Here is a 26230-nt window from a genome sequence, read left to right as displayed (position 1 = left end):
GTCACGGTCAAAAGGAAAAAAACAAAACAACAACAAAACAAAAAAAACCTCGGGAAGAAGGGTGGGAGGGGAACTGCGGGGTGGGGGTGCGGTTTTCCTTCGCGCCCCAGCCGGGCGATTTAAACCTGGACGAGGCAAACGCAGGGTCGCGGGCTGGCGGGGGCCGTAGTCCGTAGGTTTGACAGCCCCTTCGGACCAGCTCGCGGCTCCGCGCCGGGGTCCCTCCCGCCCAGGCACTCGCCGCAGCCCCGCCACCCGCGGGCCGGGTGGGCGTGCAAGGGCGAGGGGGGACCGAGCTCCCATGGCCGGGGCGGCGGCCCTGGGCGCACTTCCTCAGTTCCTAAGCCGCCCCATCACCAAAAATGGGAGAGGAAGGAAACAAGGAGCGAGGCAGCGGCTGCGGGGAGAAAAGAGGGAGCCCTGGTGTCTGCATCTGGGTGAGGCCAGTGGCAGGCCAGGCACGGGGAGCGGCGATCGCAGGCGAACTCGCTGCGGCCGACAAACAGGGGTAGCCCCCGCCCAGCACGGCGGGCGCGCCCGAGAGTCCCCGGCTCCCACCCGGTCCCCATCCCCACCGCGCCCGCGCTCGGCGGGTCCGCGCTCTACTCACGCTCGGAGCTGCTCCAGCCTCCGCGGCTCCAGCCGCATCGGGTCCCAGCCCCGCGGGCGGCGGCGGCGGCGGCGGCGGCGGCGGCGCCGAGGGAGAGGAGAGCCGGCGGCGCGGCCCCCGCCTCCGGGCCCCTCTCCCCCGCCGCTCCGGAGCTGCCCGGCCGGGCCCGAGCCCTGCCTCGCCGGCGGCCCCAGCCCCAGCGGCCGCGGCGGCAGCAGCCCGAGACCTCAGCGGCCGCGGCGGCGGCACCGGAACTGCCGCTTTCTCCTTCTCGTTCCCTCTCCCGGCGAGCCCCCGCCGCACGCCCCCGCCCCCGTCTCCTTTCTCTGTCACCCCTGTTTTTTTTCCCCTTTTGTTTCCAGAATAAACTTTATTGGTCTCCTTTTCCGCTCACATCGTGTAAACAAACAACGAGCTCATCCCCACCCCCTTGCCTCCCCCCTCCACGGGCCGTGGAGGGTTGGAGCCGAGGAGGGGCGGGGCCTCCGTGCCCCGGAAGCAGATGCGCTGGAGGGAGGAAGTGAAAGTGCTGAGGCCGGGAGAGGGAAGCGGGCACTTGGGGTGACGGTGCGCGGGTGCGGCTGCGCCGCGCTTTTCCGCCCGGAGTTGGGGCGGTGTTGGGGCTGTTTTGCTGGCGCGCGCGTGTTCGGTGCCACGCCTTTTGCAGGGGGGAGGTGGTGTGTCATCCGCGGACAGCCCGCGTGTCGTTGATCGCTTTTCCTCGAGCATCAGGCGGGCTGGGGTAGAGAGAAAGAAAGGCGGGTACCGGGAGCCAGTGAGTTCATTCACTCTATGCCCGTAGAGGAAATGGGGTTTCCTCTCCTTCGGGGGCGAGAGAAGGGGGCGCGGTGGCTAACCGCCGCTTGTTGGTGGCTAACCAGAAGCGGCTCTCGATCTTAGAAAGAAAGCCATTCGTCAACCGTTGCTGCACGTCCTGCCTTCTGCCAACGAAAGGTTAAGTTGTAGCCCGTCCCGAAAGGAATGCACGGCCACAGCCCTCTGCAAGACTTTGACTCAGGGGAGACCTTTATTTGCAATTCCCCACCCCCCCCCCCCTTTTTTTTTTCAAATTTGAATCAGCTTGTAGGATGTCATTGTGACTGTTCAGAAGGAGTGCGGTTTTTTCGCGTAGTGCCCACGGAGACATCAGGAAAGCCACCTTGGCTATAGATCAGAGATTCCAGGTGGTGCTTTGGTGCTGCGTACCACACAAGCCTCTTTCTGCTCGAGAGCTCTGTAATGGGATCTATTGCCTTTTGAGATCACTGCTGCTTAGGGCCCATTTTTTTCTCCGAGTTTCTCCCCCTACTGGTCTTTCATTGTATTGAAAAGACACGGGAGCAGTGCTACAAGTCCTCAGACGTTGGCTCTCCCTTGAATTTTTAAGACGGGCACTTGGAAGGGATCCACCCCAGAAATGTTACAGTCCAACTTGTCAAGCAGAGCTAAACCCTGACACCACACATTCAAACCCAGTTGTAAATGAGATCCATTCCTCTATGTGGTCCTGGTTTCATTCGATTGTGTTTCTGTATTTCTTGTGTTTTCTTAAGCTCTGGTTTTCATCTCACGTTCCAGGGGTCTGTATTTCTAAATATTTTTCTCGAACCAATGTTTTCCTCAGTTTCAGAACACTATGTTACTCCAGAGCATATATCAATATATATATATATATATATATATATATATATATATGTGTATATATATGTATATATATATATATGTGTATATATATATATATATATATATATATATATATATATATATCATGGAATTACTCGTCAAAGTAAACCTTAAGGCAGCATTCCCAAATTGTGTTTCCAAGCAGAGTTTCATGAGAGATTACTAGGTACTCCTTGGTGGGGAAAAATTCTTCTAGGTATATTATTCCTTCTAAAATATAATTTTTGAAGGTCTCTTTTTTCATTTAATACATCTGAAAAGAATGCATATACAAAGAATTGAGACATGAGAAAGCATTGGTTCAACACTAATGAAAGTACAAGAATTCAGATTTGGGGAAGGTGGAGAATATTACCTAAACATTTTTAAAAATGTTGGAAACTGCAACCAAAATAAGCTGGTAGAATCCCTATTAACACTTATGAAGAGTCTTCATAAGACTCCCTCCATGATTTTTATTAAATTAGAGAACCTCAACTGGCTGCTCTAGGGTTCCTCATGCAAAACAGAAATAAGGGGATTCCCCTGACTGGTCCCCATGTTAAATGTTCTCCCCACCCCCACCCCACCCCTAGCTTCTTAATGAAGCAGGTCTCCATCCTCATAACTTGAAGAGGATGGGAATCATTCCACAGACATCTGTCTTCTAGCACCCCTCATATATACCAGGTCTTCAGCTGTGTTCTAGGAACACCATATCATATACTATTAAGCTGCACATGTATGCTAAACATATAAGACTGACTAACAAGGGAAAAATGTTTTTTTAAATTATGTACTTAATCCATTTGATATATTTCAAAAGGTGCAATACTTTTCTTCATTTATCAGTGAAAGAAGTTAGACATTAACTTCAAAAAAAAATCAGCAAAGGGCTAACAAATTTCCTTGAAAGTCCTGTATATAGTGCATCCTAGAAAAGAGGAGGGGCAAGACAGGTTCCACCCACTTTCATGAGTTTCATCAAATACTGAACCTACTCAAGGGTGGAGAGAACAGGCAACTTTCAAAAAGGAGTATATTATTAAATGAGGCATTTACTATACTCCTTCCTAAGAGCACCATCGGGGAACATGTTTTCTAAACTAGATCTAGGAAATGGAATGTGGAATCACTCCATCCTCCTCACCTAAAGGGCTGTCCAATGGTTAATGACTTTTTTAAATGACTAAATAAAAACAAACTCCACACACACACACCCCTCCCCTCCCACCACACACACACACACACACACACACACACACACACACACACAAAACAAACTACATGTCTCAGATCACTCTCCAGAGTGGAACCCGGGAACAGCTTCAACAACCCAAATTAGTCTGTTACAGAGTCATCACAAGCATGCCTTGCCTTTAAACAAAACAAAAAACAAAAATACTAGTACTGATCACTTTTCTGACAATACACAATTACTCAAAATTAACTAGTATTGAGAGGAGGAAAGGGACCATATCTATGGGCCTTGTTTCACACGAGTGCATATGGGTAGGTGCAGGGCATGTGTCATTATTGCAAAAATGAATTTTAATTTTTAATCTTTAGTTTGATTTATACATTGCTTTTGGTATGATGCCGAACCCAGCTGTGCAGAAAGGGCTCTGGAGAGATGTTCATAGCAGCACACACCTGTGGCTCTTCTTCGGTTCTGGAGGCTCCAGGGCAGCCAATATCGCTTCGTCAAATACATTCTTTAGGCCTTTCTGTGTGAGTGCAGAACACTCCACATGCTTGACAGCCTTCAGGTCACAGGCCAGCTTTTCAGCAGTCTCTGGAGTGATAGGATTCTGTTTGTTCTTGGCAAGTTTCTCAATCGGAGAGGGGACATCTCTGAGGTCGATTTGGGTCCCAACAAGCAAGAAAGGAGTCTTTGGACAGTGGTGAGTTATCTCAGGCACCCACTTTTCTTTACATTTTCCAATGAGGATGGAGAGACCACTGAAAAACAGACTAGAAATACATCTGTTTGTGGATAACTCAGCAGTCGTAATCTGTCATAATCCTCTTGCCCTGCAGTATCAAAAAGTCCAAGAGTATATGGCTCTCCACCAATCATAACTGTGACTGCATAGTTGTCAAAAACAGTCGGTATGTACTCGGATGGAAACTTGTTTGTTGTGTAGGATATCAGAAGACATGTTTTACCAACAGCACCATCGCCCACAAGGACGCACTTACTTCTCTGCTTTGCGGAAGCAGTTTTATATCCACTTTAAATATTTCAAATCCAATGATGAACTCAGCCTCTCCCTAAAATATAATTTTTAATAAGATGCTAATTATATTATGATTTTTATGTGATAACCTGCCTTTTTTGTTTAATATTGTTTTTATTAAATTTATTGGGGTGACATTGGTTAAATTATGTACTTAATCCATTTGATATATTTTAAAAGGTGCAATACTTTTCTTCATTTATCAGTGAAAGAAGTTAGACATTAACTTCAAAAAAAAAATCAGCAAAGGGCTAACAAATTTCCTTGAAAGTCATGTATATAGTGCATCCTAGAAAAGAGGAGGGGCAAGACAGGTTCCACCCACTTTCATGAGTTTCATCAAATACTGAACCTACTCAAGGGTGGAGAGAACAGGCAACTTTCAAAAAGGAGTATATTATTAAATGAGGCATTTACTATACTCCTTCCTAAGAGCACCATCGGGGAACATGTTTTCTAAACTAGATCTAGGAAATGGTGCAATACTTTTTATTACCTAAACATTTTTAAAAATGTTGGAAACTGCAACCAAAATAAGCTGGTAGAATCCCTATTAACATTTATGAAGAGTCTTCATAAGACTCTTCACCGTGTGCCCACCACCCAGAGTCAAATCTTCTCCTGTCACCATATGTTAGGACACGATAGTCTGCCTTTAAGAAATCACTTGTCAGCCCTGCCGGTGTGGCTCAGTGGTTGAACATTGGACCTTTGAACTAGGAGGTCCAGTTCACTTCCCATTGGGCGTATGCTTTGAGTTGAGTCCTGTCTCCATCCCCAGTAGGAGGCACATAGGAGGCAGCCAATCAATGAGTCTCCCTCATCATTGATGTTTCTATCTCTCCTCCCTTCCTCTCTAAAATCAATAAAAATATATATTAAAAAAGAAATCATTTGTCAGCAGAAAATGCCATACTTGTTACTTGAATATATGATTAGTCACTGGTGCAGGAGTAGCATTTACTGCCCAATTCACAGTTGATGCATTTGGTTTATTTGATGACCATTGCTTTATTACGTGCTTTATCTTGCTTTCAAAGGTGTTTGCCCTATTATGATAAAACTGATTGCTCAAGGTCCTAAGACTACAAGAAGGATGTTTTACAGGAAAAGTTGAAATAGCAATTCTCAGATCTTACATCAAGCAAAAAAAAAAAAGAAATTCTTCAGAATTAAAGAATTGCCGCCTAAGTTTTCTAAACGTCCAAGATGAAACTATTGTTCCATTCTAACACATTTCAGATATGTTAACAGTTTCTTGCCTTTTGGATTTATTTCCATTGAAAATGATGACTGATACTCAAATGTGTATTGTGCACCAAAACATTCTCTAATAGCACTTAAGTCACTACTAATCTCTGAAGTAATTTGGAAACAAAGTCAGCTTGGTTATGTAGCAATATACTCTGGCTGAATGAAATTGCCAAGTTAAACAGTGAAACTATACCAAAAGGTAACAGAGTGAGCTACTATATAGCACATTTTAATTCAGTTATGGTCAGGAAACATACTTTAAAGTTTCAGTTCTTTTCAATTTGTTAAGGTTTGTTTTGCCCCAGAATGTCCTATATGCACTTCTTTTAAAAAACACACACACACATTTAATGTGCATTGTTGGTCAATTGTGTCAAGTTGGTTAATAACATGGTTAGGTCTTGTATATTCTAACTGGTGTTCTCGACTAATTCTCCAGTTTCTGGGAGAGGAGCTTTGAAGGCTCCAATTATAACTGTGGATTTGCCTCGTCTTTCACATCTGTGTATTTTCACTTTATATGTTTTGAAGCTCTGTTGCTAACACATTTAGAATGATGTTTTTGATGAATTGATCTTTTATTGTTATGTACTATCTCTCCTTGTCCCTTGTGGTGTCTTTGTTCTGAAATTTATTTTGTTTCACATTAATATAGACATGCCAGCTTTCTCTTGATTAGTTTTTCAGTGATATATCTTTTCCTACCTTTTTATTCATCTTTTTATATTATATTTAAAATAGTTTATTTCTGGGCAACACATAGTTAGGGCTTTAAAAAAATATCCAATCTGATCATCTCTTTTAATTGCAGTGTTTAGATGATTTACATTTAATGTAATTATTGATATGGTTGGATTTAGGCCTATTATTTTATTATTTGTTTTCTGATTTCCCTTACTTTTTTTCTATTCTTACTTTCCTGCCCTTTTTTTGAATTGTTTAAATATTTCTTAATATTACATTTTAATGTATATATTTTCCTTTGGATATAGCTATCTATCTTTTTTATTATATTTGCTCTATGGCTTACAATATACATACTTAAACTTTTACAGTGTACTGAGTGTTAATATTACATCACTTCAAGTAAATGTAGAGAGACACCTTACTACCATATAGGTTCCTCAATTTCCCTTTCCCCCCTGCTCCACTAACTAACCGTTATGTTGTAGTTGGTATATGTATTATATTTATTTATTTTAAAAACTTTTACAAGAGTTTATTTGAGCCAAACTGATGACATGCCAGGGAGTAAGATCTCAAATGCTCCAGAGAATAACAGTTTTGCATCTTCTTTTATGCTTTTGGAAATAAGGAGGAAATGTACCTGGAGCTTGGGATTGGATTACAGAATAATTAACAAGATTATGTGCTTTCTTGAGAGTTAATACCCCCTTTGAGAGGTATTACTTCTGGTATTTCAAAGGTGTGTTAACCTAGATGCACAAGAACAAGAGACAGAGCTGGCTTAAAACCTTTCACTAAAGAAGTTATGGGCCTGAGTTATGACTACCTACTATGACTTTCCCTGTTAGGAATTTATGGTCAGATCACCCTGTGAGGTTGCTTTCTATAGAACCCATTCTTTTTATCCACATTTACCCATTTTGATCATAAATCAGTCTGAAGGATGCTTTGGTGAACCAACATTTTGGTCTGATAGTGTGTTCTCAAAGAGCTAGGAAGGCTCATTCCTAGGACGGGTCAGTATCGATATCCTGTTGACTATTGGGGATGGGGAAATACTATAACCATGGAATCTGAGTTAAGGCTGCCTTTTTCCCAAAAGGGAAAGGCAGGCAAATGAAAGGCAGTCAGGTCTTATTGGCCTTCATTGCGAAAAACATTGAATCATTTCTATCCTGTGAACTATCATGATCCAAGTTTAGCCTTCTGTCTCATTTTTCTCTACTTGGCATCTAGTATAACATTTACATAAGCCATGAAAAGAATATTAATAGTTATACATGTTCAGTAATCATAGAAAAATCCAAAGAGTAAGTATAGTTATTATCACAACTAATATCTTTAAAGACAAACAAAATGGATTCTGAGTGCAGTATCAATCCATCGGTACCCAGGCCTTGTTGATATCTTAGGATAGCTCTCTACCTCTGGTAACTGAGGCTTCTTGTCCTCAAGGAGTCTTTGATGTTCATAGACAGTGGTAGATGTCCATTTGAGGTTATGAGCCTGACAAGGTCCCTCCTAATGAGGTTGGAGAGTATCTTTTATTTATTATTATTGATTTTTTTTACAGAGAGGAAGGGAGAGACATAGAGAGCTAGAAACATCGATGAGAGAGAAACATCGACCAGCTGCCTCCTGCACACCCCCTACCAGGGATGTGCCCACAACCAATGTATATGCCCTTGACCGGAATCGAACCTGGGACCTTTCAGTCCGCAGATCGACGCTCTATCCACTGAGCCAAACCGGTTTCGGCTGGAGGGTGTCTTTATTTGATATCATTTCCAATAAATAAAATCCCCAGGTGGCAGTAAAATGATCTTTTTTTCTCTCTCTCTTTCCTTTCCCTCCCAGGATCTCTTGTGCCTGTTCTCTCTCTCTCTCTCCTGTGTGTGTGTGTGTGTGTGTGTGTGTGTGTGTGTGTGTGTGTGTGTGTGTGTTTTGTGCTGGAGGTTTAAGGTTTGAGCCCTCCATACTAATTACTTGAGACAACCTCACAGAGGTAGGCAAGGAAGAGATGGTGTCACTGTCCCCTTTGGGGGCAGCATAAATGATCTTTAAAGTCTTTGTCCTGGGAGTTCTCTGAAAGGAAGTGGTTACCAACTTGGCATTTTCTTGAAGTGACTCTATCAAACCTTAGTAATAGTGTAAGATGCCTCTTTTCAATAATGTCAGCTAATAAGCTCCTTCATATAAGTCCAGTTTAAATGCACTGCGATGATGCCAGGGAGCCAAGAAGAACCAAGAGGCCATCTTGGGTTTTCCATAACCCAGACTTACTCGTTTAATTTAATTTTTTATCACTTATTTATTTTATCCTCACCTGAGGATAAGTTCATTGATTTTTAGGGAGAGAGAGACATCAATGTGAGAGAGAAATATCAATTGGTGTCTCCTGGTCTCACCCAAACTGGGCATGGGAGCCAAAACCCAAGTATGTGCTCTGACTGGGGATTGAACCTGCAACCTTTTGGTGCATGGAACGACGCTCCAACCAACTGAGCCACCTGGCCAGGGCTTATCACTTACTTTACAATGTGTCCTATGCAATTTCAAATCTTTTGAGGTGTTCCAGGGCCTCTACATAGAGAGATGTTTTTAACCCTTAAAACACCCTTCTGAAGTGCCTCAAAGTTGATCCTATGCATATTGAGATGTTTAACCCTTAAATCTCAATTTCTAATGAAAACTGAGAAGTAACCAATTTGCATTCTTTAGTTTAGAAATTTTATGAAGACATTTTAGTTATTTTTAAAATATATTTGTATTGATTTTTAGAAAGAGAGGAAGGGAGAAGGATAGAAAGATAGATAGATACATTGATGAGAAACATTGATAGACTGCCTCCTGCATGCCCCCTACTGGGGATCGAGCCAGCAACCCAGGCATGTGTCCCATCCAAGAATCGAACCAGTGACCTCTTGGTCAACACTCAACCACTGAGCCACAACAGCTGAGCTATGAAGACATTTTACAATCTCTAGAAACATATTTCATAGACATAAAAGTCAATTATTAACATGGACTTATTTTTATAAAACCCAGGGAAAATAAAGATATGTCTTTTACTTAAACCAGCAAACTTAAACTAGGTTTTATTTACTAAGGATTAACTTTAGATCATGTGAACTTGAAAAGCATGAGTTTTCAATCCTTACAAGCACTTGCCTTTAAATTGATTTTAATAATAGCATCCAGTGGCATAAAATTATCTGACATTTACATCATACATACATATATAAACACACACAAACAGAACAGTTGGATCCAAATTTTGTTTTGGAGGCATTTGCAATCTGTATATATCCTTGATAAGTCAAGTAAAAATAAGGACAGCCATTATTAATAACCTAAAGAATTGGGATGCCACCTAAAGGTCATCATAGGTTGATCCATTTATCTAAATCCTCTTTTTAAAGCTTTGAGAGACCAATGTATGCTTTCCATTCTTTCTGCCTAATTTGTAGACAGCTTTTGTAACTATGCATGCAAAAGATTAATTAATTTTTTAAATGTTGTTATTGATTTTTAGAGAGAGAGGAAGGAAGAGGGACATGGGAGAGAAAGTTAAAAATATAAATGAGAGAGAAACATTGACAGGCTACCTCCTGCATACCCCCTACTGGGGATCGAGCCCCCAATCTGGTCAAGTGCCCTGACCAGGAATTGAACCAGCAACCTCTTGGTACATGGGTCGACGCTCAACCTCAGAGCCATACCGGCTGGACCATAAGATTAATTTAGAAGTATCAAAGGATCCTCATCTGGCCATCTTAGTACTAATGGAAGGCTGACTGTCAGGAGGCTTATTGGCCTCAGAGGCACAATTTATATTATTTATGAGATCTGTAGAGACTGAAAAAACTTCTAGGGAAAACCAGCCCTTATGTCCATATCTCCAGATGAGCCAATTCGGTGAGTATCCTTCTAGGGCTGCTTTACACCCTAAAGCAGTGGTCGGCAAACTGCGGCTCGCGAGCCGCGTTTGCCGCTCTGTTGACTAATGAGTTTGCCGACCACTGCCCTAAAGGATGTGTTTCTGAGGCGGCTCCATAAGGACTTTTCGTTACCTAAGAATTCTTGAGCAAAAGACAGTGAGAGCTTACTGGACGCCACCGAACCGGGACGCTTTCCAGGGAATGGAACCCTTTCTCAGGCCCCTCTCTGAAGGTGAACCTGTTTTAGGGTGTTGTGCTCTTCTCCCTGGGGCTCCCTCCACCGGTTTCTCGGGGATCAGCTGCACTGATGACTCCTGGAGCCCATCTGTGGATTCAGGGATCTGAACCACTGCTGTCACCCCATTGCCTATTCGGGCTGGGGAGGCGAATGTCCTTTCTCTTTCGGAGCTAAAAAAGCTCAGTCTCTCATTTAACCAGCAAAAGTATTGTTCAGACTCTCAGTAAGCAATCTACTTAAAAAGCCAAAATTAAGAGCAGCAACCCATTCCTCCTCCCCCTCCTCCTCCTCCCTCCTCCTCCTCCTCCTCCTCCTTCTCCTGTTTTGCTTTCCCTGGGTTATCTCAACCCTTATCCACCCCGAAGATTTTCTAAAAACAGCTCAAATAAAGTCATGGCCTGCTACTAAAAGTAAGGGGCCCCAAATTCCCAGAGAAACTCACCCCAGTTCACCTGATAGGAAGTAGGGAGTTGGTGGGGCATAATAGGCCCTTACTTGTATTTTAGTCCTGGTCCAGGTTCACAGGGTGGTTCTGGATGAGTTTCTTCGACATAAACACCCAAACCTGTAGAAAATTTTTATAAGAGTTTATTTGAGCCAAACTGACAATATATGCCAGGGAGCAAGACCTCAAATGCTCCCCCATATTATATTTAACAGTTTATTATGCTTGAATGAAATCTATTGTTTTATATAATAAATAAAACATTGCAATAAAACGGAAATATCATTTGGCCCTCTACCCAAGCCCCATTCCAATTCCCTCTTTCCCAGAACCAGCCACTATTTATAATTTGGTATTTTTTATTCTTAGTTTTACCTGCATTTTTCATACTTTTACCTACAAACTTCTAAAATTACTTTTTAAAAATGTATATATTTTTTATTGATTTCAGAGAGGAAGGGAGAGGGAGAGAGAGATAGAAACATCAATGATGAGAGAGAAATCATTGATTGGCTGCCTTCTGCACGCCCCCTACTGGAGATCCAACCCACAATCCCAGGCATGTGCCCTTGACCAGAATCAAACCCGGGAACCCTCAGTCTGAGGCCGATGCTCTATCCACTGAGCCAAACAGGCTAGGGTTAAAATTACTTTTTAAAATAGTGTCATGTGCTACATTTTCCTTTATAGCCATTTTTACTCAACATTATCTTTTCAAAAAATATATTTTTATTGATTTCAGAGAAGAAGGAAGAAGAGAGAGATAGAAACATCAATGAGGAGAGTGTATCATTGATTAGCTGCCTCCTGCATGCCCCCTACTGGGGACTGAGCCTGCAACTCAGGCATGTGCCCTGACTGGAATCCAACCATGACCTCCTGGTTCGTAGATCGATGCTCAGCCACTGAGCCATGCCGGCTGGGCTCAACATTATCTTTTTTGAAATCTATCTATGTTGATCTAGTTTATTTATTTTGAAGGTCTGGCACACTCTTCTCCCCATCTCCACCTCTCATTCTTACTTGGCTTACCTACTTCTTTCAAGCCTTTAAGTGTCAGTATGGATGTTTCTGACCATCCTTTTAAAAATTACATACACATTCTCTCATAGGGCTCCTGTTTTCCCTTTTCACCTTTGTTTTTCTCCAGAGCTCTTATTTCTATCTAACATAGTAAGTACTTCTTTATGATATGTTTCCTTCTATAAGAATGTAAGCTACATGAAAACAAGGATTTTTGTCTATTAGTAACTGCTATTTCTCCAGTATTCAGAACAGTGCTTGGCACGTAGCAGTCATTCAATAAATATCTATATATATAAAAGCCTAAGTGACCGGCAGACCAGCCAGTAGGTATGACGTGCACTGACCACCAGGGGGCAGACGCTCAATGCAGGAGCTGCAGAGCAACAGCAACTTTGCAGATTGCCCTCTTGCACTCCAGGTCCCCTCAGGGGATGTCGGAGAGTTGGTTTCGGCCTGATCTCCACAGGCCAGGCTGAGGGACCCCACCTGCCGGAGGGACCCCGCTCACTCTGCAGATGCTCTTTGAGCCCCAGGTTGGCAGCAGGTTGGCTCCAGGTCATGTCCAGCCTTTCTCACCCAGTCCTGCCCTGCCGGCCACCTTCTAATTAATTTACTTTCAATGTGCATGAATCTGCACTGGGCTTCTAGTTGGTTTAATAAACAAATGAATTTAGGATATGCCAGTCAATGGACAATTAGATTATTTATTTAAAGTTTTCCCATATTATAAGCCATGCTGCTTATCAATGGAAAAATATCCTTGGGTGAGGATTAACAAAAAATAAAATAAAATAAAAATATGAATGCTTCATGACTTTGCATGTCATCCTTGCACAGGAGCCATGCTAATCTCTATCTCATTTTAATTTTAGTATGCGTGCTGCCGAAGCAAGCACTCTCATTTTTAACTTTTAACACAGTAACATATGGGTAGAGTTAGAATATAATAAAAACATTGTATTAAAAAAGGGTAGTTTCTCACTCCTTGTATCTTACTTTCAGAGGCAAACAAACTCTCCTGTTATTTCAATACTTAGTATTATAGCACTATTTTGCAATTTCTTGATTTAACTCTTTTATGTAGACACATTTCCCCTCATCCTATATTCTCAGAATAATTATAATTTGCAGTTAAAGATCAGTATTTATATTATTACTGGGTTAATATTGTTAACTGCATAGCCAAGTAGTGCATGCTTTTCTGTCTTGAAAAGCTTTACTTTTCCTTGAAGAAAATAATTGCATCATTTTTCACATATGTAATTTTTATATGTAACTATTCTTTCCAATTGCATATCAATTGTTATATGTGTAGTACTTGTTCTCTTCCCTCAACATGTCTGATTAGATAATCAGATAATCCATTAATTCTACTTTTGTTTGTTTTTTAATTCTCTGAAACCTTATCTCAGAGCCCTTCATCCTCCTGCTCCAGTCTGGTCTGGTTACATTCTGGGCTCCTACTGCCCATCACCCTCTGCATTTGCTATTTTAGAGTCCTTGTTTCCTAGATCCTGTGCTTTCCTCTTCCTTGATTACTTCCTCATTTCAGAGGAGTACTTCTCTAGTCACTTCCTGAGAAGGGGTGCCAGGAAGTAACTTCTCTGAGATCTTAAAATCCAAAAACGTTTTTCTTCTATTCCAGTGGTTTTCCCTGCTTGCACATTGGAATTACACGAGAGAGCCATAAAAGCAAAATCAGTAAAACAAAAACAAGCTCTGGCTGGGTGGCTCAGTTGGTTTGAGCATCATCCCGTACACCAAAAGGTTGCAGGTTTGATTCCCGCTCAGGGCACATACCTATGTTGTGGGTTCGATCCCTGGTGGGGGAGAGTACAGGAGGCAACTGGTCGATGTCTCTCTCTCTCTCTCTCTCTCTCTAATCAATAAACATATCCTTGGGTGAGGATTAAATATAAAAAAAGGCAAAATAAAAACACCTCAGGCCCTGCCTCAGAACCACTAAATAATAATTTGAATAATAAGATTTAATAGTCCCTCAGGAGATTCTAATATGATTCAAGGTTGAGAACTTGAGATGAAGGTTTGGCTGTATGTGGTAAGCTGAATTCTATGATGGCCCTCAAGATTCCTCTCCATGACGTACACAACTTGCATAGTCCTCTTCTATTGAGTCTGGGTGGTACTCGTACATATGATGGAGTATTATTCCCATGAATAAATTACTAATCGGTTGACTTTGAGTTAGAAGGATTACCCTGGTTAAGTCTTGCTTAACTAGGTGAGTCCTTCAGGGGAAGGTAAAGCATCTGAGAGATGTTCTCCTGTTGGTCTTGAAGATGCAGCAAACTGCTGTGTTGCGGGAGGGGAAGCAAGGGTCGAGGGGAAGCCATTAGGAAATCAGAGCAGTTCCAGGCTGACAGGTAGCAAGAAAACAATGACTTCTGTCATGCAATCTTAAGGAACTGACTTCTGCCAACAACTCACAGGAGGTTGGAAGAGGACTTTGGATCATCTGATACCTTGTTTGCAGCCTTGTAAGGCCCTGGGCAAGGAACCTCGCTATGTGCCCAGGCTTCTAACCTACAGAAACCATCCTATATAATAAAAGCCTAATATGCTAAGTGTCTGGTCGTCCATTCAACCAATCAAAGAGTAATATGCTAATGATATGCTAAGGCCACTCCACTGCTTGCTATAACGTGCACTGACCACCAGGGGGCAGACGCTCCAACTGGTATGTTAGCTTGCTGCTGGGGTCCAGCTGATCAGGACTGAGCGAAACAGGCCAGACACACCCTGGAGTCCTCCTGCTGTCCCTCCCTGGCTGGCCAACCTCTCGTGCCCCTCCCTGGCCCCAATCGTGCACCAGTGGGGTCCCTCAGCCTGGCCTGTGCCCTCTTGCAATCCAGGACCCCTCGGGGGATGTCAGAGAGCCGGTTTCAGTCCAATTCCGCAGGCCAGGCAAGGGACCCCACTGGTGCACTGGGCCTCTAGTCTATAATAATAAAAGCATAATATGCTAACTAGACCAGACAACTGAACAACCTACGGACATCATTCCGGACATCCTTCTGGATGAAGCCGTGGCGGCGGGGGCCAAGGCAGAGGCAGTTAGGGATGATCAGGCAGGCAGTCGAGCAGTTAGGGGCGATCAGGCAGGCAGGCAGAGAGGTTGGGGGCGATCAGGCAGGCAGGCAGAGAGGTTAGGGGTGATCAGGCAGGCAGAGGCAGTTAGGGGTGATCAGGCAGGCAGGCAGAGTGCTTAGGGGCGATCAGGAAGGCAGGCAGAGTGGTTAGGGGAAATCAGGCAGGCAGGAGAGTGGTTGGGGTGATCAGGCAGGCAGGCAGAGTGGTTAAGGGCAATCAGGAAGGCAGGTGATTAATTAGGGGCATCAGGCAGGCAAGCAGAGTGGTAGAGTGGTTAGGGTTGATCAGGCAGGCAAGTGGTTAGGGGCATCAGGAAGGCAGGCAGAGTGCTTAGGGGCAATCAGATAGGCAGGTGAGTGGTTAGGGGTGATCAGGCAGGCAGAGGTGGTTAGGGGTGATCAGGCAGGCAGGCAGAGTGTTTAGGGGCATCAGGCAGGCAGGTAGAATGGATAGGGGTGGTCAGGCAGGCAGGCGAGTGATTAGGGGCAATGAGGCAGGTAGGCAGAGTGGTTAGGGGTGATCAAACAGGCAGGCAGGTCAGCAGTTAGGAGCCAGCAGTTCTGGATTGCGAGAGGGATCCCGGATTGCAAGAGGGTGCAGGCCAGGGTGAGGGACCCTCCCCATCCCATGCACGAATTTTGTGCACCAGACCTCTAGTGAGATAATAAGTGGGTAACTGAGATTATAGTAGTTTACTCTGTAGCAATAGAAAACTGTGCATAGAATTCTGGGGATAGGGTTAAATCATTTTCCCTATAAATTTTGGAGGCATTGCTCCACTGGCTGCTAGCATCCTATGTTGCTATAATAAAATTAGATCACATTCTAATCCCCATTATTTTGGAGCCATTTGTAAATTTCACAGAATACATACCTTTACCTTTAAATATTAAATTGCATCTATATATATAAAAGCCTAATATCTATATATATAAAAGCCTAATATGCAAATTGTCCCCTCGGGAGTTTGACCAGGAGACCGGGAGTTCCATCACTCACTATGACATGCACTGACCACCAGGGGGTGGCGCAGAATGAAGAAAGACCTTGGCCAGCAGCCGGCAGCTGGGGAAGGGAGGTCCTGGCCGGCAGCTGGAAGGCCCCGATCAGCCCTGATCACCGGCCAGGCCTAGGGACCCTACCTGTGCACGAATTTCGTGCATCAGGCCTCTAGTATTTCATAAGAATAAAGAATTCACTTAAATTACAACAGTATAATTATGAAAATCTAAAAATTTAACATTGTTATAGTATTTCATCTACAAACTTTATTAAAATTTTACCAATTACCCTAATAATGTCCTTTGTAACATTAAAAAATGCCCCAATTTAGGGTCATGCATTGCATTTAGTTTCTAGTTGTTATGTCTCTTCAATATCGAAGAGTTCCTCAGACTTTGTCTTTTGTGACATTTATGTTTTTGAATACAACAGGCCAGTTATTTTGTAGAAGTTCCCTCAATTTTGTGTTGTCTGCTCATCTTTAATTAGATTTAGGTTATCTATTTTTGGCAAGAATACTTCGTAAATGGATGTTCTTTTCATTTATTGATTTTTAGAGAGAGGGGAAGGGGGGGAGAGAGAGAGAGGGAGAGAGAGAGAGACAGAGAGAGAGAGAGAGAGAGAGAGAGAGAGAGAGAGAGACTTTTTATTCCATTTATTTATGCATTTATTGGTTGATTCTTATACTAGTATGTGCCCTGACCGGGGATTGAACCCACAACCAGCTGAGCTACTGGCCAGGGCCTAGTGTGTTCTTTTCAATACATCCCATCAGGAACTACATGATGTCAGTTTGCTCCATTGTTTATGATATTAACCTTGATCACTTGGTTAAAATGGTATCTGACAAATTTCTCCATTATAAGGTACTATTTTTCCTGGAAAATTTTTGACTATGTATTTGTTCTTAAATTACTTTTACCTACTAGTTTTTGGAACCTATGATGATTCATGCCTGACTCGATTGTCATTATTTTTTAATGACCTGAATTAATTGTTTAATTTACTCTTAAGTGATCTGTTTTTCTCTCTGGAAGCTTCTAGACTATTTATTCTAAGTGCACCATAATTGCATGATTTTGATACTAGAATTTAACGATACTGGTGTAGTTTTTCTTTATTCATATTTCTGGGTACTCAGTAGATTCTTTTAATCTGGAAATTCTTTTACTTTGGAAAAATTATTTTTATTATTTTATGTTATCTTTTTGGGAATCTTGTTAGTGAGATATTATACCTCCTGTATCATTCTTTTTGTTGTTATTGATGATATTATCTGCACTATTATCTGTCTCTTTAATCTTGTCTTTGCTATACCATCTGGAACTTATCAATCTGATCTATTGAATTTTTAATTTTTATGTTTGAATTTTAACTTTTTTAGAGCTATTTCCTGTCATGATTGTTACTTTAAAAAATAAGATTCTGTTCTTCTATCATATATCATATATGTGATGTGTGTTCCCTTTGTCCACCAAGGGGCATAACAAATGTTTGGATGCTTTTTTTGGTTCATTTTCTTGCATCTGGGTTGGGGTTCCTTCCCCTTTCATGCACCCCTCCCCCCCACTCCTCTTTTGTTTGTTTGTTTCAGTATTATATGTTAGAGACTTTCCTCAAATGTTTGATGACTCAAACTACCCATTTATATTTTGGGATGAGGTGCTAAAAAAGCTGAGTGGTTGGCATCACTGCAGGGTGATTCATCTGTTAGTATTAGATATTAGTAATTGCTCCAGGCCCATTCAGGTTGGTTTTTTTTTTTTTTTTTTTTTTTGCTTGTTTGTTTGTTGTTGTTGTTTTTCAGGACCCTCTAGCCTTCTGCTTGTGAGACATGTATCTGATCCACAAAATTCCTAGACTAAAGGGAAGATCCTGAGTTCTTACTACTCAGGATGTAGGCTTTTGCAATGTACGTCTCTCCTACTCCATGCTGTACCTGTTGCTAAACACAGAGCCTTTCTAATTTCATTTTCTTCAGAGAGGATAGTGGTTTGGCTGTGCTGGATTGAGAAGAGAACCTGTTGTTTCAGTCATTTTGTATGCAGACTTTTGACCAGTTTCTCTGTTTTTATCTCTGCCTCTTGTCCTCTCAACGAGGGCACCTCGTTGTCCATATTTTGAGCCTCTCAGGGGTTCACTGAGGTGAACCAACATGTTTCTTTTCAGTAGGCATCTTGTAGCATCCTCTTCTTTCCTGTCATTCTATCTCTGTTTTCCGTCTTCCAAGAATTTGTTGGTATCATTTGCCAGCTGGTGTTCTCTGTGGTCCTCCGTTTTCTTGTGAATTTATTTATCTTTTTCAATAGTGCATTCAATGCTGTTTTTAGGTGTGATGTTGGATGGAGAGGAATTGAATTCCTACGGTAAATGTGACATGTTTCTGTTTATTTTAATGTATTTATTCTTCTTGATGAACATATAATCGGTTTTCCAGGTTATCCTAACTCACCTACCCAGATAATTTATTTAAAATTGCATTAAATCTGTAGGTTAATTTCTGAGGAACTGATAACTTTATAATACTGAGTCTTTCATTCCTGAAATTCTTCATTTATTCAAGTGTTCTTTGGTATAGACCAGGAAATTACTATCAGGTTCTTCATATAGAGCTTGTATTTTTTCTGTAATCTTATTGATAGATATTTCATCTTTTTTATTGGTCTAGGGAATAGATTCTTCATTACATTTTCTAATCGATTATAGAAAATCTATAATAATCTATAATAATAAAAGCATAATATGCTAATTAGACCAGACAGCCAAATGACCTTCCGAATGTCCTTCTGGACGAAGCCAGGGCTTCGAGGGCTGCGGCTGCAAGGGCCGAGCCCTTTGCACGAATTTCGTGCATCGAGCCTCTAGTATTTTTATATTTATCTTATATCAGATAATTTTGATGAACTCTTGCATGTTCTGAAAAATAAGAATTGATTCTTTTATATAAATGTGTATAAACAATTTTAAACACGTATTATCTATAATAATAAAAGCATAATATGCTAATTAGACCGGGCAGCCAAACAACCTTCTGGACATCCTTCCAGACAACCTTCTGGATGAAGCCAGGGCTGAGAAGGCCTAGGCAAGCTGCCACAGCTGCGAGGGCCAAGCCCCTTGCACAAATTTCGTGCATCGGGCCTCTAGTATTTTATAACAAATGAGATGAGAGCTGTTTTACTAAATTTAATACATTTTGTTAATAAATATTATTTGTTATTATCTTGCAGCAATTAACATGTGGATTTTTTTCTATTTTGTTTTTATGCAAATAAGCATTATATGTTAGCAGTTCCTCTTTTTTATGTTGTTGTTTTTGTTCCTATATTCTTTCCTTTTTAAAATTTAAGTTCTTTAATGTTTAATGTATTACATAAGTCTCCTTTTTCCCCCACTGACCTCTCCCCGGCCACCCCCAACCCCCAGCACATGCCCACACCCCCCTCCCCTGTCTGTGACCGTTGGTTATGCTCATATGGATGCATACAAGTTCTTTGGTTGATCTCTTACCCCCACACCTCCAGCCTTCCCTCATAGGTTGGACAATCTATTCGATGCTTCTGTAACTCTGGTTCTGTTTTTGTTCATCAGTTTATATTGTTCATTATATTCCACAAATGAGTGAGATCATGTGATATTTATCTTTCTCTGACTGGCTTATTTCGCTTAGCATAATGCTCTCCAGTTCCATCCGTGCTGTTTTAGCAGTTCCTCTTGATGGAGATCTATTCACACACTTTCATTTGCAAAGTATTCCATGATCAAATAAACTTAAAAATGCTATCTTAAAATACCCAACACCTACCACAGTGCCCCGCACCTAGCACTAGCTCAACAAGAACTTACTAAATGAAAACATGTTCAGTCTTCCCAACCCCATCTTCTTTCCTTCAGCTTGTCCTCTAAACTCAGAGATGAAACATTTTCTAAAAACTTCCCAAGATGACTATTTCCTAGCATCCCTAGAAATCCATGTTAGTGTTGAACAAATCTCAATGTCAGGAAACTTCCTTACCCTAAGGCTATTTTGCTGTAGTTTAAGTCATTTCCTTTTATTCTTTGGCGCTGCTAGAGAATAGGTTACCATTCCTTGTGTATAAATCTGAGAGAAATTTTACATGTGCTTTAGAAATTCTTTTCGCCTCTCTCCACAATGATTCTATAAGATAAGGATAACTCTGCTACCCACGAAAAATAAAAGTGGATTTATTTATAGCAGAATATTTTAAAAATATGTCCAATGAGACATTAAAAAAAGGTGATACTTAAACTTAAAGATGTGTATCTCACTTTCCTCTCAGATCACTTTATACCAAAGGTTTCTAAACTTGACTAATCTTTAAAAACACCTGAGGAACTTAATAGATCTAAAGAAATTTAGCCTCCCCCCCTCCCCGCCCAAATGTATTAAATTTGAATACCAGATATTATCTGCACTATTCATGGGTGGCTCTTGGAAGTTTATAATTAAAGAAATAATTTTCCACTCGGAAAGCTTCTAGAACCTCCTCTTTATTTCTAGTGTTATTATGTTTTGGTTTGGGTCATTTTTTCATATGTTTCACTAGGCAGTGCAGGGGCTCTTTTACAAAGTTGGAGATTTATGTCCTTTGATTCTGGGAAATTTTTTTCTTTAATTATTTCCCCCCTTCTATTTTCTTTTCCTGGAATTCCAAATAGCTGGGAATTTGAGCTTTTGGATTACAGCTTTATTTTTCTTGCTACTCTTCGCATAGTAACTATCTCTTCTTGTTAACTTTTCTCAACTTTACCTTTTAATGCTTCTATTGAATTTTTATTTTGATGGTCATGCTTTGATCATATATATAATTTCCTACAGCTATTTTTCTTCTTATGTGGTGGTTTAAAGAATGTTTATAAATTCCTTGATGCTCTCATCAAAACTTGTAGTCTAAATAACCCTTTCTTTGAGTATGGGCTGCAAGTGATACTCTGTAAATTTTGGATACCAGGTCATAAAGGACAATGTGGGTATCTTATTTCTCTTCTTCTGGATTATTTGCTCTGGGGGAAACCAGTTTCCATGTTGTAAGAACATACAATGTTGTTATGAAGAGTTTCATGTGATGAGAAACAGAGGTCTCCTGTCAACAGCCATGTAGGGAGCCATCTTAAAGAGGATCCTTCAGTCCTTGTTGAGTCTTCAGAAAACTGCATCCCAGCTGACAGCTTGACAGAAATCTCATGAGAGACCTCGAGCCAGGACCATCTGGCTAAGTTATGCCCAGATTTTTGACCCACAGAGGCTGTGATATAGGAAATATGTGTTGTAAGTTGCTAAGTTTTGGGGTAGTTTGTCATGCAGCAATAGATAACTAACATTTCGAGCTGAATGTTCCTTTTTATAACATCCTGTTCTTGCTTCATAGATGCCCTACCTTCTGTAATTTCACAGGACATTAATAATCTTTATTTGTTCATTTTCCTCACTGCATTGTCTCTAATTCCTCTAGTTTCTTTTTCCTTTTCTTTTCTTTTGGATTCAGGGTAGTTGACAAAAAGCCAAAAAGATGGAAGGGGATACAGATTCTCAAAGTGAGGTGGTGGGAGAGGAGGCAAACAAATGGCTAATGTCTGCTATAGGAATCAAGGAACATGAAGTAGGAGAAAAAGATTAAATATCTCATAAGAGAAGGAGATCTATGAATGTATTCTAGAGGTTTTCTTTGTTTGTTTTGCTCACTATTCCATCAACTATCATCAGCACTCAAATTCCTGAATCCACACCATCTTTGGCAAAGATTTCTAATCCTATATAATAAAAGGGTAATATGCAAATTGACCCTAATGGCGGAACGACCGGTTGCTATGATGAGCACTAACCACCATGGGGCAGACACTCAATGCTCCACCGGGGGAGCTCCGCTCAGCCACATGCCGGGCTGACAGTTGCAAGGGCTCCAGAGCTGCCAGAGGGATGTCTGACTGCCAGCTTAGGCCCAATCCCCTGGGGAACAGGCCTAACCTGGCAGGTGGACATCCCCCGAGGGGTCCTGGACTGCGAGAAGGCACAGGCTGGGCTGAGGGAAACTTCCCCCACCCCAAGTGCACGAACTTTCATGCACCAGGCCTCTAGTCTATATATATAAAAGCTTAAGTGACTGTAGACCATTCTACTGCCCAACTCGTAGCTATGATGCACAATGACCACCAGGGGGCAGACACTCAAATCAGGAGCTGCTGAGCTGCGGTGACTTGGCAGCTATGGTTCTTGGGTGACACACCCAGAACCAGAGAGGAGGGAGCTGGATTCTGGGTGCATCACCCAAGAACTGCCCTCTCGCAATCCGGGACCACTTGGGGGATGTTGGAGAGCTGGTTTCGGCCCGATCCCTGCAGGCCAGGCCAAGGTACCCCACATGCACTGGTCCTCTAGTATAGTATAAGTTAGATGTACTCAGTGGTGATTCTACAGTGTTTTGCTTTAATTTTCCTTTTCCTAAAGCTATGTGATAGGTAAACTAGAAGTTATAAGGCTGCATTAAGAAAACCTACATATTGTTTGTATAATAAGTAGATTGAATGTTGATTAGTCTGACAGTAGTTTTTTTTTTTTGTTTGTTTGTTTGTTTTTCTGATAGTAGTTTTCTGACAAAGCTAAAAGTCAATGGAATCATTGTAGACCCCATCACCTACTGTCTGTGACTTTGAGTAAGTTTCTCAAATTTTAAAAGCCTATTTTTGTAAAATGCAAATTTTAATAGCATCTACCCTAGAGTTGTTATAATGATTTAATGAGGTAAGGTGCTTAGAATAGTGCCTGGCACAGTGTTCTCTGTCCTTTTCCTCCTCTTCTCTTTTTACTTCCTCTTCTCCTTACTCTTCTCTTTTTCTGCTTCTCTTCCTTCACCTCATATTTCTCCTTATTAGCATTATATAAAAATGTATTCTCATGAACCTTAAATCTATCTTGGAGGAACTTCTGGTTTATTGGCCACTTTCACAAGTCTTATCCATATGCTACCATACCAAATTAGGATATTGACACCTACATTTGTTATGATCAGACCTCTAACAGAGAAGCTTGATGTTCTGTAACACACCTAACTCATTGAACACATTTTTCAGAAGGCCTGCTCAGTGAGAGAAACTGTGCTAGGTAGCGGCTATATAAAAATACGACACACTGCTTATAGTCTAGAGAAGGAGACAAATATAACACAGAACCCCCCACTATCATAGCCATTCTCAGGATGCTGGGGCATAGGAGAAGGAGTCTGACATGCTTATGATAGTCACTGAAGGCGTGGCAAAGACAAAGCACTTAAAAGGGGTTGCGTGCGTGCGTGCGTGCGTGTGTGTGCGTGTGTGTGTGTGTGTGTGTGTGTGTGTGTTGGGGCGCTGGGCATAATTCCAGATATAGTGAACAACACGTGCAAAGCTATAGAGGTATAAGAGTACATGTTATGATTGGAAACTAGCAAGTAATTGAATGTAAAATCTGAGGACCTACTGTGTATCAAAGTTATATAATAAACATGGAGTCTTCAAAGACCGAAACATAGTTCTTTCCTATATAAGAGCAGCAAATTAAGTCCTCGTATGGTACCCGAGAATTATGTCTGTGTAGCAGAAGTACTCCCATAGCACTTTGTGCTGGCCTAAGTATTTGTTAATATTTGCTGGATGAAGAAAGAAATAAAAGATACATCTTATAGAATGTTCAGGAGTCAGCCAGGTGGAAGTTTTATTTCTTAAGTATTAGCATTCTTTCTCCACTCACTCTAGTGCTGCAATATTTATTTATTCAAATATTTTATTTAGTCCTTCTAATTATTTGCTGCCATCTAGTGTAATAAAGTTGATGTTGTAATGTTGGTTTTTATCCCAGTTTTACTGAAAAATATTTGACATACATCAATTATTTTAAACTTAAGGCATACAGCATGATCATTTGATTTACATTTGTTGTGAAATGATTACCACAATAGGTTCAACTAACGTCCATTTTCTCATACAGATACAATCCTATATAATAAGAACCTAATATGCTAAATGTCCGACCATTCGACCATTTGACCAGTCGCTATGACTCTCACTGACCACCAGGGGGCAGGCACTCCGATCGGTAGGTTAGCTTGCTGCTGGGATCCTGCTGATAGGGACTGAACGAGATGGGCTGGACACACCCTGGAACCCTCCTGCGGTCCCTCCCCAGCCCCAATCATGCACCAGAGGAGTCCCTTGGCCTGGGCTGTATCCTCTCACAATCTGGGATCCCTTGGGGGATGTCAGAGAGCTGGTTTCAGCCTGATCCCACAGGCCAGGCTGAGGAACCCCACTGGTACACGAATCTGTGCACCGGGCGTCTAGTAAAAGAAAAGAAAGAAGAAAAAGGAAAATACTTCTCTTGTGATGAGAATTCTTAGGATTTATTCTTTTAACAACTTTCCTATATATTGTCCAGCAGTGTTAGCTATAGCCATCATGTTGTGCATTACACATCCAGTGCTTATTTATATTATAACTGGAAGTTTTAATCTTTTGACCACTTTTCTGTTTCCCCCTCTCCCCTACCCTCTGCCTCTGGTAACCACAAGTCTGATCTCTTTCTAGTTTATTTGTTTGCTTTGCTTTATTTTTAGATTCCACATATAAGTGAGATCATACAGTATTTGTCTTTTCCTACATAACATTTCATCTAGTGTAATGTCTTCAAGGTCTATCTATGTTGTCGCAAATGATAGGATTTCCTCTTCTTTATGGCTGAATAATATTCGTATATTTATCTTTAACTTTTAAATCTCTTCATCCATCAGTGGACACTTAGGTTGTCTCAAGTCTTAGCTATTGGTGATAATGCTGCTGGGAACACAGAAGTGCAGATATCTTCCTAGAAGTGGGAGGACCATATTGTTGCATCATAGGTTCTATTTTTAACTTTTTTAAGGTTCTCCATACTGTTTTCTATAGTGGCTGTACCCATTGACAACCCTGCCAATAGTGCACAAAGGTTCCCTTTTCTCCACATCTACATTAGCCTTTATCTCTTCTCTTTTGATAATAGCCATTCTCCCAGGGTGGAGGTGACATGTCATTGTGGTTTTAATTTGTATTTCCCTAATCACTAGTGATGTTGAGCATCTTTTCATGCACCTGCTGGCCTTTGATATATCTTCTTTGTAATGTTGTTTTTAATTAACATTATACTCTGTTGATTTTTGATGAGTATGGCCCTTCATAATTCATTTGGAAATGTAAGTCATAACTGAAATTTGAGTAAAAAGTGAGAAAGTATCATAATAATGGTGCTATTTAGTAGTATGTAATGATTTTCCAGATTGTAGTCTATGTGTTAAAGTTAAGTCAGTGAAATCAACTGATATAAAATTCAAGGATGGTGCATACAGAAAAGATAACTAATATAAGTTAAAACATTAAAAACACTCTAAGGTGGTGCAATGAAATGATATAATTTGGAACACCCTCTGTCCTGTGGTGCTGGCTTCTGGGTTCCTGTACTTCCTCTGCTCAAAGTTCATTACTGTGTACTTGGTGATGATTTTTAATGTTTAAAAATGACATAGTTCATTTCTCAGACAATTAAAAATACCCTAAGTGAATTGAATCATAAAATACCATTTAATCTATCCACTGGCTGTAATTGTCATATACCTATCCTAGTATCATTCCCTCTTTCTCCCTTTACCCCTCCCCTTTCCTTTTTTGCATTTTGTGTAAGGAAAATACTGTTTTAGTTTTGATTTCACTTTTAGAAAACTTGTGGCCCTGAAGGAAATGTTGGCTGGGAAGGTCTGCCATGACATCATTACTAGACTTTCAAGACAAATGTAACCATAAGTTGTTTTTGAAGCCAGCACTTGCTGTGATGGAAGAGACTCCGGAAAGAGGACTTCCTGCCCTTCCAGGCTTAGGGCCCCTCAGAGTTTCCTCTGAGAGGTACCAAATTAGAATGGAATGCTTTATTAGGATATCCCATCTTCATTCCTTGCCCCATTTCTCCCTCCAGGTGTACCACTAACACCGTGAATT

General features: G+C 41.3%; 1 protein-coding gene, 1 non-coding gene and 1 pseudogene across 2 annotated transcripts in view; all 3 read right to left on the bottom strand.

The window, feature by feature from the left end:
- The window catches only part of PIK3CA (phosphatidylinositol-4,5-bisphosphate 3-kinase catalytic subunit alpha), a 76317-nt gene extending 75325 nt beyond the window's left edge, over positions 1-992 (bottom strand). Inside the window, exon 1 of the mRNA XM_008142319.3 lies at positions 611-992. The gene's annotated coding sequence lies outside the window, so the exon portion shown is untranslated. The remainder of the gene's footprint in view (positions 1-610) is intronic.
- Positions 993-3858: 2866 nt separating this feature from the next.
- LOC129148281 (cell division control protein 42 homolog) lies at positions 3859-12663 on the bottom strand (annotated as a pseudogene).
- Positions 12664-12895: 232 nt separating this feature from the next.
- LOC114231835 (U6 spliceosomal RNA) lies at positions 12896-12999 on the bottom strand. Its single transcript, XR_003617827.2, has one exon. It is a non-coding gene; the product is annotated as a U6 spliceosomal RNA (small nuclear RNA).
- Between the last annotated feature and the right edge of the window lie 13231 nt (positions 13000-26230).

Source organism: Eptesicus fuscus, chromosome 3 (genome assembly GCF_027574615.1).
Source record: "Eptesicus fuscus isolate TK198812 chromosome 3, DD_ASM_mEF_20220401, whole genome shotgun sequence".
In the NCBI taxonomy this organism is placed as follows: Eukaryota; Metazoa; Chordata; class Mammalia; order Chiroptera; family Vespertilionidae; genus Eptesicus; species Eptesicus fuscus.
Note: the sequence above shows the minus strand (reverse complement) of the source record. Positions and strands in the feature narration are given on the sequence as shown.